Below are 13,062 nucleotides of genomic sequence, written 5' to 3'. Positions count from 1 at the left end.
GTTAAACTTCTCAAATATTTAGAAATTCAGAGATATTCAGAGTTATTTAGGCATCTAAAAAAATGTAAATATTTGAAATACTCTAAGAAAAAGTAAGAAATATAAGAAAATTGTTGGTAAATTAAAAAAATTTAGAAATCTAGAGAAATTTAAGTATCTAGGAATATTTAGAAATTGTGGGAAGGCTTTGATATTTAGAGAATGATAAAAGTTAAGAAATGTAGACATCTAGAAAAATGTAGAAATCTAGAGAAATTTAAACATCTAGAATAATTTAGAAATTTAGAAAAATCTAGAATAGTATAAAAATTCAGAAACATGGAAGTCTAGAAATTTAGCAAATTGTACAAATTTATAAATGTGGAGAAATCTGGAAAAATATAGTAAACTATAAAAGTTTAAAAATATAACAAGACTTAGAAATTTATAAATTCAGAAAACTACACAAATGTAGAAAAGTTTTCTGTACCATTTCGTAGTAGATCGTACGAAAAATAGAATTTGAAAAGAACACGAAAATGTAGCAGCCATCAGACTGTGCAAGTAGATCTTTCCGAAGGCTGCATGTAATAGTGAGTTCTCAAGTTCTCTTGGGATCGAGAATGAATACCAGATAGGTGATATTCCTGCTTCACGGAATATCAATACCGTTCGTTTAAAGGTTGGAAATTCCATTCTTCAATCTCTGGTTTTGTTATGGATGAGCATAACCTCACTTCTGTTACGACTTATTCTTATCTGCGATCTGAAATGGAAGTCACGCGAAATGCTCAACTGTTACGACACTTCGTGTACACTGGAAGTTAAAAATGTGTCAGAAGATGCGTGAAGTTGTTAACCTTCCGTCGCGCGTGTTCTCTTTTATAATACGATCACCGTTGCGTCGTATTTTTATGTCATAACTTTATGCTGCTTTTATAAAATTTTTATGCGTTCTTTTTTTTCTTTTATATTGTACGCTAGGTTTTTCAAGGATATAACTCTATTTTTTATTTTTTTTTTTTCAAGGATATGATTATATCTTTGTACGTGCTACTGGTTCTGAGATAGTGAAATGGGCGAGAAATATTTGCTGGCTTGGTTTTTTTAATTTAGAGAACCGAGTGGTTGAACAGTTCGCTGATTATAACAGTGAATTATGCGAACAATATACATACAGGAAAATAGGTTAGTTAGAAAATTTCGTTTTCTGTTTGTGTATAAAATTAATTCTAAAATTAATAATATTAATTAATTTCTATTATGTATGGAATACTTTTTCATTAAATATTTAATTAGAAGACATTTTATAATTAATAAACGTTTTTCATCAAATATATATTTTATTTAATAAATATATTTTAATAATTTAATACTTTAATTAATATACACATTTTCATGATTAAATATTTTATTTAATAGACGTATTTTAATGATTAAATATTATTAGTGATAGACAAATTTTGTAATAAAATATTGGGAATAATAGGGATATTTTACAAATTAAATATTTTAATTAACAAGTACATTTTAACTAATATAAATATTAATATACAATATTAATATGGATGAATACAATATTATATACAGCATTAATATATATAAATATTGTTGAGTGTAGAAATGCAAAAACCATAAATTTAGTTTAAGTGTTGGCATTATTTTCATAGTTTGTGTTGTTTTAATTATTTGTTATAAGAAGAAAAGCCACTTCAGTTTATTATGCATTTATGCACATTTTTGCATATTGTAAAGTTCAAAAGACATGTAAAGGAGCAAATGAAAAATCTGAGAGAAAGGTAGAATATTGGTAAATTCGCGTTTAATTGGCAACCTGGACGGTGATCTCTTTGCGTACACAGGGACGCTTTTGCGAACCTGGGGCCGTTCAGTCCGTGGCTAGGGGGGACGTTTTTCGACGGACCCCTGAGGCCTCCATCGACCCCGATTTGGTAGATGCTGCATCTTGTGAGGGTCCGCGGACGGAAAAATTACATGGGTAATTTTTTCCGAGACGTTTAGGCTGGTCTAGGAGTAAAGCCGCCAGGTACAGTATTCACTCCGTAAATGTTACTTTTGCCGGTCTCGATTGTAACATTTACGGTAGAGGTCCTACATTTTTTGTAGTGTGCCGAACGTAGAAAGAGACAGCGATACAAAAGACAAGGAGGGATAGAATTTTGAGCGTTCGGCAAACATGAAAGACTCGTGCGTGTTCTGTCTTTTAAATTTAAAAATTAAAATTCTTTATTTTTGGTTTTTCGTCAATGGTACTTTTACCATCGTATTTGTCTCGTTTTTCTGATTAAAATGACACCAAACACGATATGATTACGATCGTAATTACTTATGTAACAAGCCATAAAAGTTTGGGATGTAACATTTACGGTAGAGGTGCGAATTCCTTCTAAAGGCTTGCTATACAAGTAATTATGATTTTAATTATACCGTGTTTGGTACCATTTTAATCAGAAAAACGAGACGAATACGATAATCAAAGCTTCATTGATGAAACCCCAAAAATAAAGAATTTTGATTTTTGAATTTAAAAGACAGAAGACGCATGAGTGTTTCATGTTTGCCGAACGCCTCAACCTTCTGCTTCTCTTTCTTTTCCATTCGCCGTCCTCTTTTATGTTAAAAACTTTAATCACTCGTTACACACACAATTGTTAAAGTAATTATATCATGTTTGGTGTCATTTTAATCAGGAAATCTAGACAAATACAACAGTAAAAGTTTCATGAAAAAATAGTAAGAAATAAGAAAGTTACAATCTTTTCCTTTGCTTGCATTAGTATGTGTCTCACCGATATTCGATCCTCGTCGTTTCGGCGACCGATCGTGTTTCATTCTTGACTGATTTCGAGGGGGATCCCCCAGTAGTGGGGATAGAATTTTAACATTTACGGTAGAGATCTTTTTAACATTTAGGGAGTGAATACTGTATTCGCAATTGTATAGGCCGGAGTGGGGGAAGGGCCACGTGATAATGCGGGGCTCGGGCCGCTACGGCTTATCAATTACGAGCATTCTTTCGACGACCGTCCCTTCGATCAGTCGTTTTCATTGCGCTCCTCGTCAGAAATTGTCGCTTAGAATTTAATTATTATAAATTTCGTAAATAATATAAAGCTATACCATTTGAGTTGATTTAAATATTAGATTGAAATTTGATTTGCAATTTCGTTCTACATTTGTTATAAATAATTCGATTTTTGTTTCGCAACAAATATTAATTAATCCCTTACCTTTGTGTTTTGTGCTTTCGTTATTTACACCCTTAATAAATACTGTCAATAGATAAATATACAATTAAGAACTGATATATCAATGTAATTGCATTCATGTCCAAAAATTAAAGTGAGATCAACAGTTGGCTCTTATTTCTTGTAAACTGTACCTATTTTTCTTCCTATGTTTATTATTTATGAGAGTGCAGAAAGCATGTAAATAATTGAAATAACGAATATCAGTTAAAGGTGTTCGGTGTAAATAATTAAAGATTATGCACATTTTTAAATAAATATATTTTGAAGGAAAATAATTTCAAAGTGACTCTCTAAAACAATGTTACCTAAAGAGAAAAAGCTTCAAATTTTGTAGCACATGTGCAATTTTATAAAAATTGTAATATACATTTTAAAACAGTGCATTACGCGGTAGGAATTAAAGTGTCAATAATTAAATGTATTTCCCTGCTTCGTATGAATTCACTCTCCTGGTACGTCACAAACTTTAAATTTATATGTACTGCAACCTGTGCTTGTATCATAAATTTATAATTGTTTAGTTGATTCTTTTTTCGTGAGTATTTCATGCTAGTTGTGTGTACCACTCACGATTGTTTTTATCTTGTTTTATTAAATTTGATCGATCGAAAACATCTACGATGTTCGTCAGAAAAATTGTCTCTGTCAATGCATATGAGATTATTATAAAAAACGTTAGTGATAGTAATAAAATAATCACCTTCATTTGATTAATACATGTGAAGTGTAATTGGTGCAAATTTTATGTTTGATGAAATGTAGCTGATTTTGTTCAACTATCATTGTAAATTTACGACGTGAATATGCATTTTATTTTGTTAAATTTTTAGCGTATACTCTTGTACGTATAGAGAACAGTTTCATACTTTTGAAACTCCCGCGCGTTTTTTTTTCCCCCTTCAAAATGGCAGTCACCGAGTAATCAGACAACTGTCTTTACCTGACTGTAATTGTAATAAAATGTCTGTATATTATGTGATAGAGTGTGGTGTTAATAACTGATGACAACGATGTAAAATTAAATTAAGTTTTATAAATGTGAGTTTCCTACTGTTTATAATGACTGTCATATCTGAGATGAAATATTAACGTATGAGATTACTATAGAAGACGTTACATTCATAATATTGACAGTAATTACTTTCACGCGATTAATAAATAAAAAATTTATCTATACTGAGAATGGAAAATACATTTTTTTGAAGTTATAATTTAATGATAAATTATATTATTCGATGTTTGAAAATTTTATTATAAAAATTATATGGGTGTATTTTTCGACTATAATTCTTTTTGTTAAAATTTACAAATATTTTATAAGTAGTTATAAATTAAATCACAACGATGCAACTGAAACTTAATTAAAGATGAACATTTAGTAATTTATTTTTAAATAATTGCTATCACCAACAATGGTAATGGTCTTACACGAGTCTTCCAAAAATTGCACATATTCAAAAACGAATTTCTCAAAACCATTTTATTAGCTAAATATTTGCAAGAAAATAGAAATATATGTAGTGAGCAAAATCGGGATGTTAAATTTAACAGATTATATTTCGTAATCGGTGTCCAAATCTCACTGAAATTTTGTTTGAATTTTGTGAAATCAATTGCAAATAGAATGTGTGAGGGTACTATTTACACGGTAAATGAATGGATGGTCATTTTTGAAGCATGTTTGCCGGAAGGAGGATATACGGTAAAACCTGTTAGTAATGCAGTATACCGGAACATCGATACATCAGCCGATAACCGAATTTCCGGTTTCTGGTTACTAGAATGTGGCGTTTATTGTGCTGACTCGCGCACGTTTATTCAAAAGGAATTAACCTTAAGATTAATATTTTAATATGAGTCCGAACGATTGACTCGGAAAGCCGCCTAAACGGTTGAATCGTGAAATTGACTAAGTCCGTAACGAATGGTTTTCGTAAAATTTTTTTTTATTTTCCTTATTTTTACTTTACTATTACTATTACCTTACAATTTTCCTGTTTCAGTATTTTACTACTTTACTTTTATTTTTATTAGCATCTATTTCAGCAGATAATAATATTTTCTTGAAATTCTTCTACCTTCGAGGTCATCCGAAGGTCATAGTATACTAGGTCGTTGAATTAATCTTGATACGAGTTATAATACTGTTAAATAAAAAATACATAGTGTTATATAAAGAAGAAGATTCAAGATTTAATTTCAGTTTATTCTATTTCAAAATACAATCTTTTTTGAGGAACCTATTTTCAGTGTAAATTGAGAGATAGGTTTAGACAACTGTCAAAGTGTACAAATCGATGAATCACGCAGTAGATTTACTGGGTTAGAGGGAACAGTAGTAGGTAATTTTGGCGAAAAGGAAGTAAAGGAAGAGACACGATATATGGGTAGAGATCAATCGTGGACGAATTTAAATTAGCCCGGTTAATTAAACACCGAAATCGATTCCAATAGCGGAAGGAAGCGTAGACGACAAGGCCAGTGACAAATTATCTTTACGTGAGCCGATAATTGGTTAATTAGTACCAGTCAGTAATTTATGCTGGAATTCAGTTAGAGCAAACTTTGATTTCTCCGGCATCGTGCACAGCTTCGTACGGAATTACCTGCTTGTGACGTGTTCGATTAATTTCTTTCGAGAAACTATCGAAAGTCCGATACTCTAGTCTTGATTGATTCAAAATACTTTAAGATTGAGCCTTCGTAATTAGGCTAACAAAATAACGATAAATCTGGAATTTAAGAGATATCAAGTTTTTAAGCTGTTAAAAATATGGAAGATCAATTTGAACATTTTTGTACTAACAAGTAATGTTCAAATTTTTATATCTAGACATTTACGAATTTGAAAATTCAACATTTTCGAACTTCTAAATAAACAAATTTCAAAACTGTCATATTTCCAAAAATGTTTGAATCTTCAAATCCCAAATTTTCGAATATTCCAAATTTCAAAAATTTTTCGAAATTTTCAACATTCCGAAATATCTAAATTTCTAAATATTCAAATTTCAAAAAATATCTAAATTTTCCAAAAAGTCCAAATTCTTGAATTTCCAATTTCCGAAATTTTAAAAATTTTCGGATTTTCAATTTCGCAAATTTTCAAAACTGACAAATTTTCGATTTTTCAAAATTTCAAAATTTTCGAAAATCCAATTCCTTCAAATTTTCGAAAATTCAATTTTTCGAAATTGTTGAATTTTCAAAGTTTCAAAGTTTACAAAAATCCAATTTCTCAAATTTTCAAAATTTCAAAATTGTCAAAAATTCAATTTCTAAAAAATTTCCAAATTCTCAAATTTTCGAATTTTCATTGTCAAATTTTCAAAAATTTCAAAATTTTCGAAAACCCAATTTCTAGAAATTTTTGAATTTTCAAAATTTCAAAATTGCCAAAAATCCAATTTCTCAAAAATTTCAAAATTCCCAAATTTTCGAATTTTCAAAATTGTCGAAAATCTAATTTCTCAAAAATTTCAAATTTTTCGAATTTCCAAAATTTCCAAATTTTCGAATTTAAAAAATTTTGAAAATTTTGAAAAATTTAGTGATTTGAATAATTGTAAGAATGAAAATTTCAGAAATGTATATTAAAGATTTATAAATATTAATATATTCATTAGTTTCATTTATTTATATGTTATTTATAAAAAATTAATATATGGGTACAAATTATGACATGAAGAAAAAATAACCATCATATACTACAAATGAAAACCATAAATGTACTAGTTTCCATAATCAATACAATTTATTCGCTTAAAAATATAAATTTTTATTTAATATCTTGCTCATAAAAGGATTTAAACTTTGCCAAAGGAAAAAGATAATAAAAGCTTATGGTTTAATAACGAGAAAATATTTCATAACGAAATTGACTTGATAATTAATAAAAAGAAGACGAAGAGATTTTAATGAACCGTCTATCACGCGATTGCAAACGAATGATGTCAAAGTACGTTACATTATACGGGTTTAATTATTATAAAACATATCGGGATTTTTAATTACCTTCAATAATCGCTCAAAGATTTTCTAGACGTTCGACTACGTTCACTTTTGGCGTAGAAAAATCTTCAGTCAATTAACATATAAATGAATTCATTTAAATTCAATAAAGCTCTTTACTACGAACTCGTACTTCATAAAAGTGCTAAAACGAGCAATGGATAACTTTACTGTGACGATTGCTCATTTTCTGCAGTGAAAATGGAACGGGATTAATTAGATAAATCTGTATCCCCCATTCTACATTTTACAGACAGCTTTTGTTAAGATATGTTTGAATCTTTTTTTTATGAAGGTAACTAAATATGCACAGAAATCTTGATGATCAAGGGCAAAGCCTGTTATTTCAAGATGGTTATTAACAAATTTTTTATATTCTTATTTGTAAATCTTAGTGCTGTGCTTTTGTGGTGGACAGATTATTATAGATTTAAAAATTTTTAATTTACAAATATTTAGAATTTAGGAAAATTGAATTTTTATAATTTTGTTTTTGAAACATTAAGACTGAAAACTTTAACATTTGAAGACCTGTAAATTTAAATATTTAAGAATTAAACAATTTTTTATTTTAAAAAATTCCAAATTTAAACATTTAAAACTTAAAAATTGTTTTAAATTGCTAATTTAAACATTTAGACATTTATAAATTTACATTTTTGAAAATTTAGAAATTAAAAATACAGAAAAAAAATTGGTGAATCTGAAAATTAAAACTTTTTAAATTGATTATTTAAAAATTAGTAAATTCAAATTCTCAGAAATTAAAAAATCTGTAAATTTGAAAAACTTAAAAATTTAACAATGTATCATATTTTAAATTTAGCAATTAAAAAATCTTCAAAGTTACAATTTGAAAAATTTGAAAATTGAGTGATTTGACATTTTCAAAGTTTAACAACCTAATTTATAAATTTGCAACTTGAAAAACTTAATAAATATAATAAAAGAATTACTTTAAAAAAATTTTGTTTAGTAGCAAAAATAAATTAAAAAAAATTTCACTAATAAGAAATTGAACCAACAATTCTAAGATCAATATTTTAATAATGCACCGCTGGTACAAAACAATTCTAGCTGCGCATATAAATACACAAATAACTACTCCACATGTTTTCGTATTTTTTCCTATTCCACAAGATAATTGCTTTTCTCATAAATTTCCGACCACACATGAAGACGCAAGGGAACACAGTAAGAATTCTATTTATTCGCAACAAGAACTCGCATAAAAAGCTATCCAAAGTAAAAAAAGTGATGGCATCGGTTACACTGATGGGAAACGCTCTAATTTTATAGCAATAACCGTCAGTAACACGTGCTTCGGCTAACAGAAGCGAATAAAGTAAATTACCATGAAATAAATCGTTGGCAGGGAATGCTTGATTTAGTTTAGAATTTATTGTCGTCGGAATAGCTGTACCTTATTCGATTTCCTCTTTGACAGAGAGCTGGAGAAAATACATAGGGTGTTCGATTTCAAAGGATTCCTTTATTATTAAATTTTTAATACCAACTGAATTATTTGAAATATTGCAAAATAATTCGAATAAAATCGATGTTAATTATTGATAACAAACAAAATTATTATGGCGAGAAAAGAGATTAATTGTTCTATTCGAATTTTGTGGGCAATATGTTAATGTTAATATTGCATATAATATTATATTAATTAATATATTAATATATAATATTATATATATTTAAATTAATATCAATATTCTATACTGTTATTGTGTATTAATAATATACATATATAATATTGTATACAATATTATATATATTCGTTATGAAATATATAATAAAAATATTAATGTATACAATTATATTCACTATTTGCACTACACTTCATTTCAATTTATTTACAATTTGCACTTTACAATTCACTTTCGAAATCTTTTATAATCGCCACGTGCCAACTGTCACGGACCGGCAACCAACTCGCGCGGCGTAAATTGTCGAAGATTGCCGAATCGTTCCGATTGGCCCGATTACGTTCTACCGGAGACATACAATCGTTTCTTTTAAAATGTTCCTTGTTAATACTACTATTAACAATTATTACATTTCCCTATTAAAACTAAAGGCTATATTATTAATAATTTTAATAAAATTAAAATTAAAGGCTGTAACAGATTCTTATTTACATAAAATCACAAATGTACAATAAAAATAATTTTGATCGTCAAATGTTGGTGAAGAAACGGAAATTAGAAAGTTCGTTCGTAAGAAATGAGGATGTAAAAGACGAATATTGAAGAGGATGGGTCACGGGTGGTTCTACGTTCATTGTGTTGTACGTGAAAAGAGTAGGAGGTGGAAAGAAAAGAAGGGTTAAATATCAAATTTGTCAGAGACAAAGGGATTCATTGTGTGACAGATCTGGAAGTTCGTGAAAGTAACTTGTTCTTGTAGTAATGGTCATGCCTTTGTACGTGTCAATGGAAACGTGCATATTTAATTGATTCATTAAATAGTTACGGAGACTTATTTCGTAGGTCTTTGAATGTAACAATTTTTGAAGTAATGAAATTATTGTTGAAATGATGTCAAGGAAAATTTTCAAATTCATAAATTAGAAAAATATGTTTTTCAGTTTTTAGATTTTAAGAGTTGTGAAATTTTTTATTTATAAATTTTTTAACTAATAGTCTTTTCAATTTATATAATTTTTAAATTTTGAGAGTAGAAATTTAGAAGTTCTAAATTTTTTAATTTATAAGCACTCCACTATTCATATTCAGTAATCTTCAAGTTTGTGAACTGACATTCCACGTTTTCATATTTGCATACTGTGAAGCTTCATTAAAAGTTTTCAAGTTCTTAAATTACTAAATCTTCTAATTTAGAAGTTTACATATTATTAAATTTTCAAATTTAGCAACTGACATATTAAAACATTTAATAAAGTTCATAATTTCAAATTTAGAATTCTCTCATGTTAAAATTTTCAAATTGACAGATCTTCAAATACAATATTGTGAAATTTTCAAATGTGCAGAATTTTTAAATTTGTAAATTTTGTTAAAAAAAATTTGTACGAATTAAATTTTTATAAATTTCGTAACCATGTTTCAATTTCAATATAACGAATAAATATCTACTTTTTTAATGGAATGTTTTAAATAACACTTTGCTGTTGTGTTTTGTTTCAGGAATGTGGTTCGGCACTCGCAGTATGCATCGATTAAACCCAATAAGGTATTTATTGAACTTGTTTAAAAATTTTTTATAGGATCTGGCGAAGCGTCTCAAACGATTAATTATTTTTCATGTGATTAAGCATCATCCACCTATAATTAATACCTTAATTTTACATTTTGGTACTAAAAGACATAATTTTCTAAACAATTAAATTCTCAATTAAAAAATAATAAATTATTGATTGCAATTTACTTTAATTACCAATGGGATAAATTTTCAAATGTATTATTTTTTATTAATTTCGACAGCGTTGTTTATTTGTAATTGTTAATTTTGATTAATTTTGCAGTTTAGTTTGTAATAAATTTTTTATAATTTTTCAAGTAATCTGCCTGATCGATCTGATTCATAGAACCCTTAGTTACCTTGGTAGCAAGTACGTCATAACTTCACTAGGTACGCGTAGATACCAAGAACCATATTGATTTCTTAGCTTTGGTAACCGAGGCGCACCCGAAATTCAAATCTCACAGTTAAATTGACTTTTCGACTAAAATTGCTTTTCGCTGTTTTTATTCCTTCTGTTAAATTTTGAACTCCTATGAAATTCCAACTTTCAACTTATTATTTACTGTATTTTTAGGAACCGTTTTTAATAAAATAAACTTTAAAACTTTTAAAATAAAAAATTTAGAAATTTTGTGATTTTAGATTCAAATATTTCAGCAATTTAGAAAAACAGAAATTCAGAAATATAGATGTACAGAAATATAGAAATTTGGAAATTGAAAATTGTGAAATTTTCAAATTCAAATATTTTAGAAGTTTAAAAATTGTTGAAATTGTAAGGTTGAAATATTTTTTAATTTTAAAACTTCAATATTTTTGACATTTATAAATTGTGAAATATTTGGATTTTTAAATTTATATATTTTAGAAATTTCAAACTACTTAAAAATAACAACTGAAATTTTTGAAAACCTTTTTAGTTTTGAAATTAAAATAGTTCAGAAATTTCATAATTTTTTAATTTAAAATTCCTAATTTTTTAAGTTCATAAACATTTGAATTGCAAAATCAATGCATTGAGCTTCAACAGTCGATCGTTGCAGCATCCCCAGCATATTCAGGGCGATATAACGAGACTCTGCTATAATAAAACGTATAGTAAACAACTTTTTTAGGAGTAGTTTATCCGACGCATATGTCATAAATCAAGCTATATATCTGAGAAAATATTGGAAGATATCCTTTAAAACAATTTATGAGTCGCATAAATCGAAAATCGCATGAAACGAACAGTTTATTAACAAAATCACGATTTCATACGAGTGATACTTCTACTGGAATTAACTCGTTTTTTCGAATGTTTTTCCGGATTAAAAACTGAAGCAAAGAAGATAGGAATTCTCCATAAAATATAAAAGGCACAAGTAGAAAATTAGGATAGAATATATGACCCATCGTTAACTTCAATGGAACAAAAAAAGGGATAATTCACAGCGGTCTTACTTTTTATAGTGGCGTGGCTAAATGACGGTTAAAGTCTTACTTATAATCGAAAACGCTTCGAAATTAATTACTTATCGATATTTTACTATTTATGCGATGTGCTTTGAATGTGAGCCGAGCCTCGTTTTGAAAAAAAGTGGAGATAATGATGAAAATAAATAAAATTTAATATGATCTTTTTATTCGTAAACAATCTTTACAAAAATAATTAAAAGTCCCTAATGTTTGGCTGATGGATTGGAAAGATGTTTATTTTAACCTCATAGTGACTTTCGCGAACACCATCTCTCTATACGACGCATCACTGTAGTAGCTTTCAAGAATGTCTCGTAGATTACGTAGCACCACTACATTGACTCACTCTACTTGCTCACTCGCTCACCGTTTCAATCGAATGATCGTTTTCATGTTTTGATTCGCACTTTTTGCCTTCACCACGTTTTATAAGAGTATTAACAAATCCCACAAAAGTACGTTACATAAATAAAAGGCAACGCCAAGTAGTTTAGTCACCATGTAGCACCTCTTGCGCTAATACGATATTGGAAACATTTGCAAATTATATATTTTGTGAATTTTCTAAAAAAGTAAATTATCAAAGTTAAAGTATATGTATCACATCTTTGGAAAAATTTGTAATTTAATCATCAAAAACTTCATTCCAATGTACTCGCGTAGAACAGCATTGTCGCATATTGTAGTGGCGTTTACGCGTAATTCGCGTCGAAAGTTGCCGTACAGAGAAGCAACGTCGTGTAAAGTTCAGTTGTGTCTAACAGGTTAAAAGTGGTGCAAGTACATCATGGTATTTAGCTCCGGCAAATTTTAGTAATTCTGACACTTCTGTGAAAAACTGCAAACTGTATAATACTAGTGACATAACCTTAACGTGAGCGGGCTGTAGGTTTGTCTAGGTATCATCACTGATTTCCATAATCAGCTTGCAAGTAAGTTCTAGTTTAGTTTCTACCAAATACTTAGCAAAGTTGACACGGTTCTCGTTTTAGATTCGGTGCACGAAAGCTCTTACAATTTCAGTTATTTGAAAACTGTGATTTTGAAGTGAACACAACTTTCTTTTTGTTCAATAACTTATTAACTACATGTTTTTACTATTTTACTTATTTACACTACACGTTTTTAC

At 28.4% G+C, this 13,062-nt stretch overlaps 2 protein-coding genes and 1 long non-coding RNA gene across 8 annotated transcripts in view; 2 read left to right on the top strand and 1 right to left on the bottom strand.

Moving 5' to 3' along the window:
* Nca (neurocalcin homolog) overlaps window positions 1-13,062 on the top strand; it is a 238,087-nt gene that overhangs the window by 68,492 nt on the left and 156,533 nt on the right. The gene's annotated exons all lie outside the window — the stretch shown is intronic.
* The window catches only part of LOC100883363 (neuronal calcium sensor 2), a 214,689-nt gene that overhangs the window by 68,327 nt on the left and 133,300 nt on the right, over window positions 1-13,062 (top strand). For both annotated transcript variants that reach the window (XM_012288004.2, XM_012288009.2), the window contains exon 2: window positions 10,418-10,463. The gene's annotated coding sequence lies outside the window, so the exon portion shown is untranslated. The remainder of the gene's footprint in view (window positions 1-10,417; window positions 10,464-13,062) is intronic.
* The window catches only part of LOC105662800 (uncharacterized), a 61,534-nt gene that overhangs the window by 17,284 nt on the left and 31,188 nt on the right, over window positions 1-13,062 (bottom strand). The gene's annotated exons all lie outside the window — the stretch shown is intronic.

Source organism: Megachile rotundata, chromosome 8, assembly GCF_050947335.1.
Source record: "Megachile rotundata isolate GNS110a chromosome 8, iyMegRotu1, whole genome shotgun sequence".
In the NCBI taxonomy this organism is placed as follows: Eukaryota; Metazoa; Arthropoda; class Insecta; order Hymenoptera; family Megachilidae; genus Megachile; species Megachile rotundata.
Note: the sequence above shows the minus strand (reverse complement) of the source record. Positions and strands in the feature narration are given on the sequence as shown.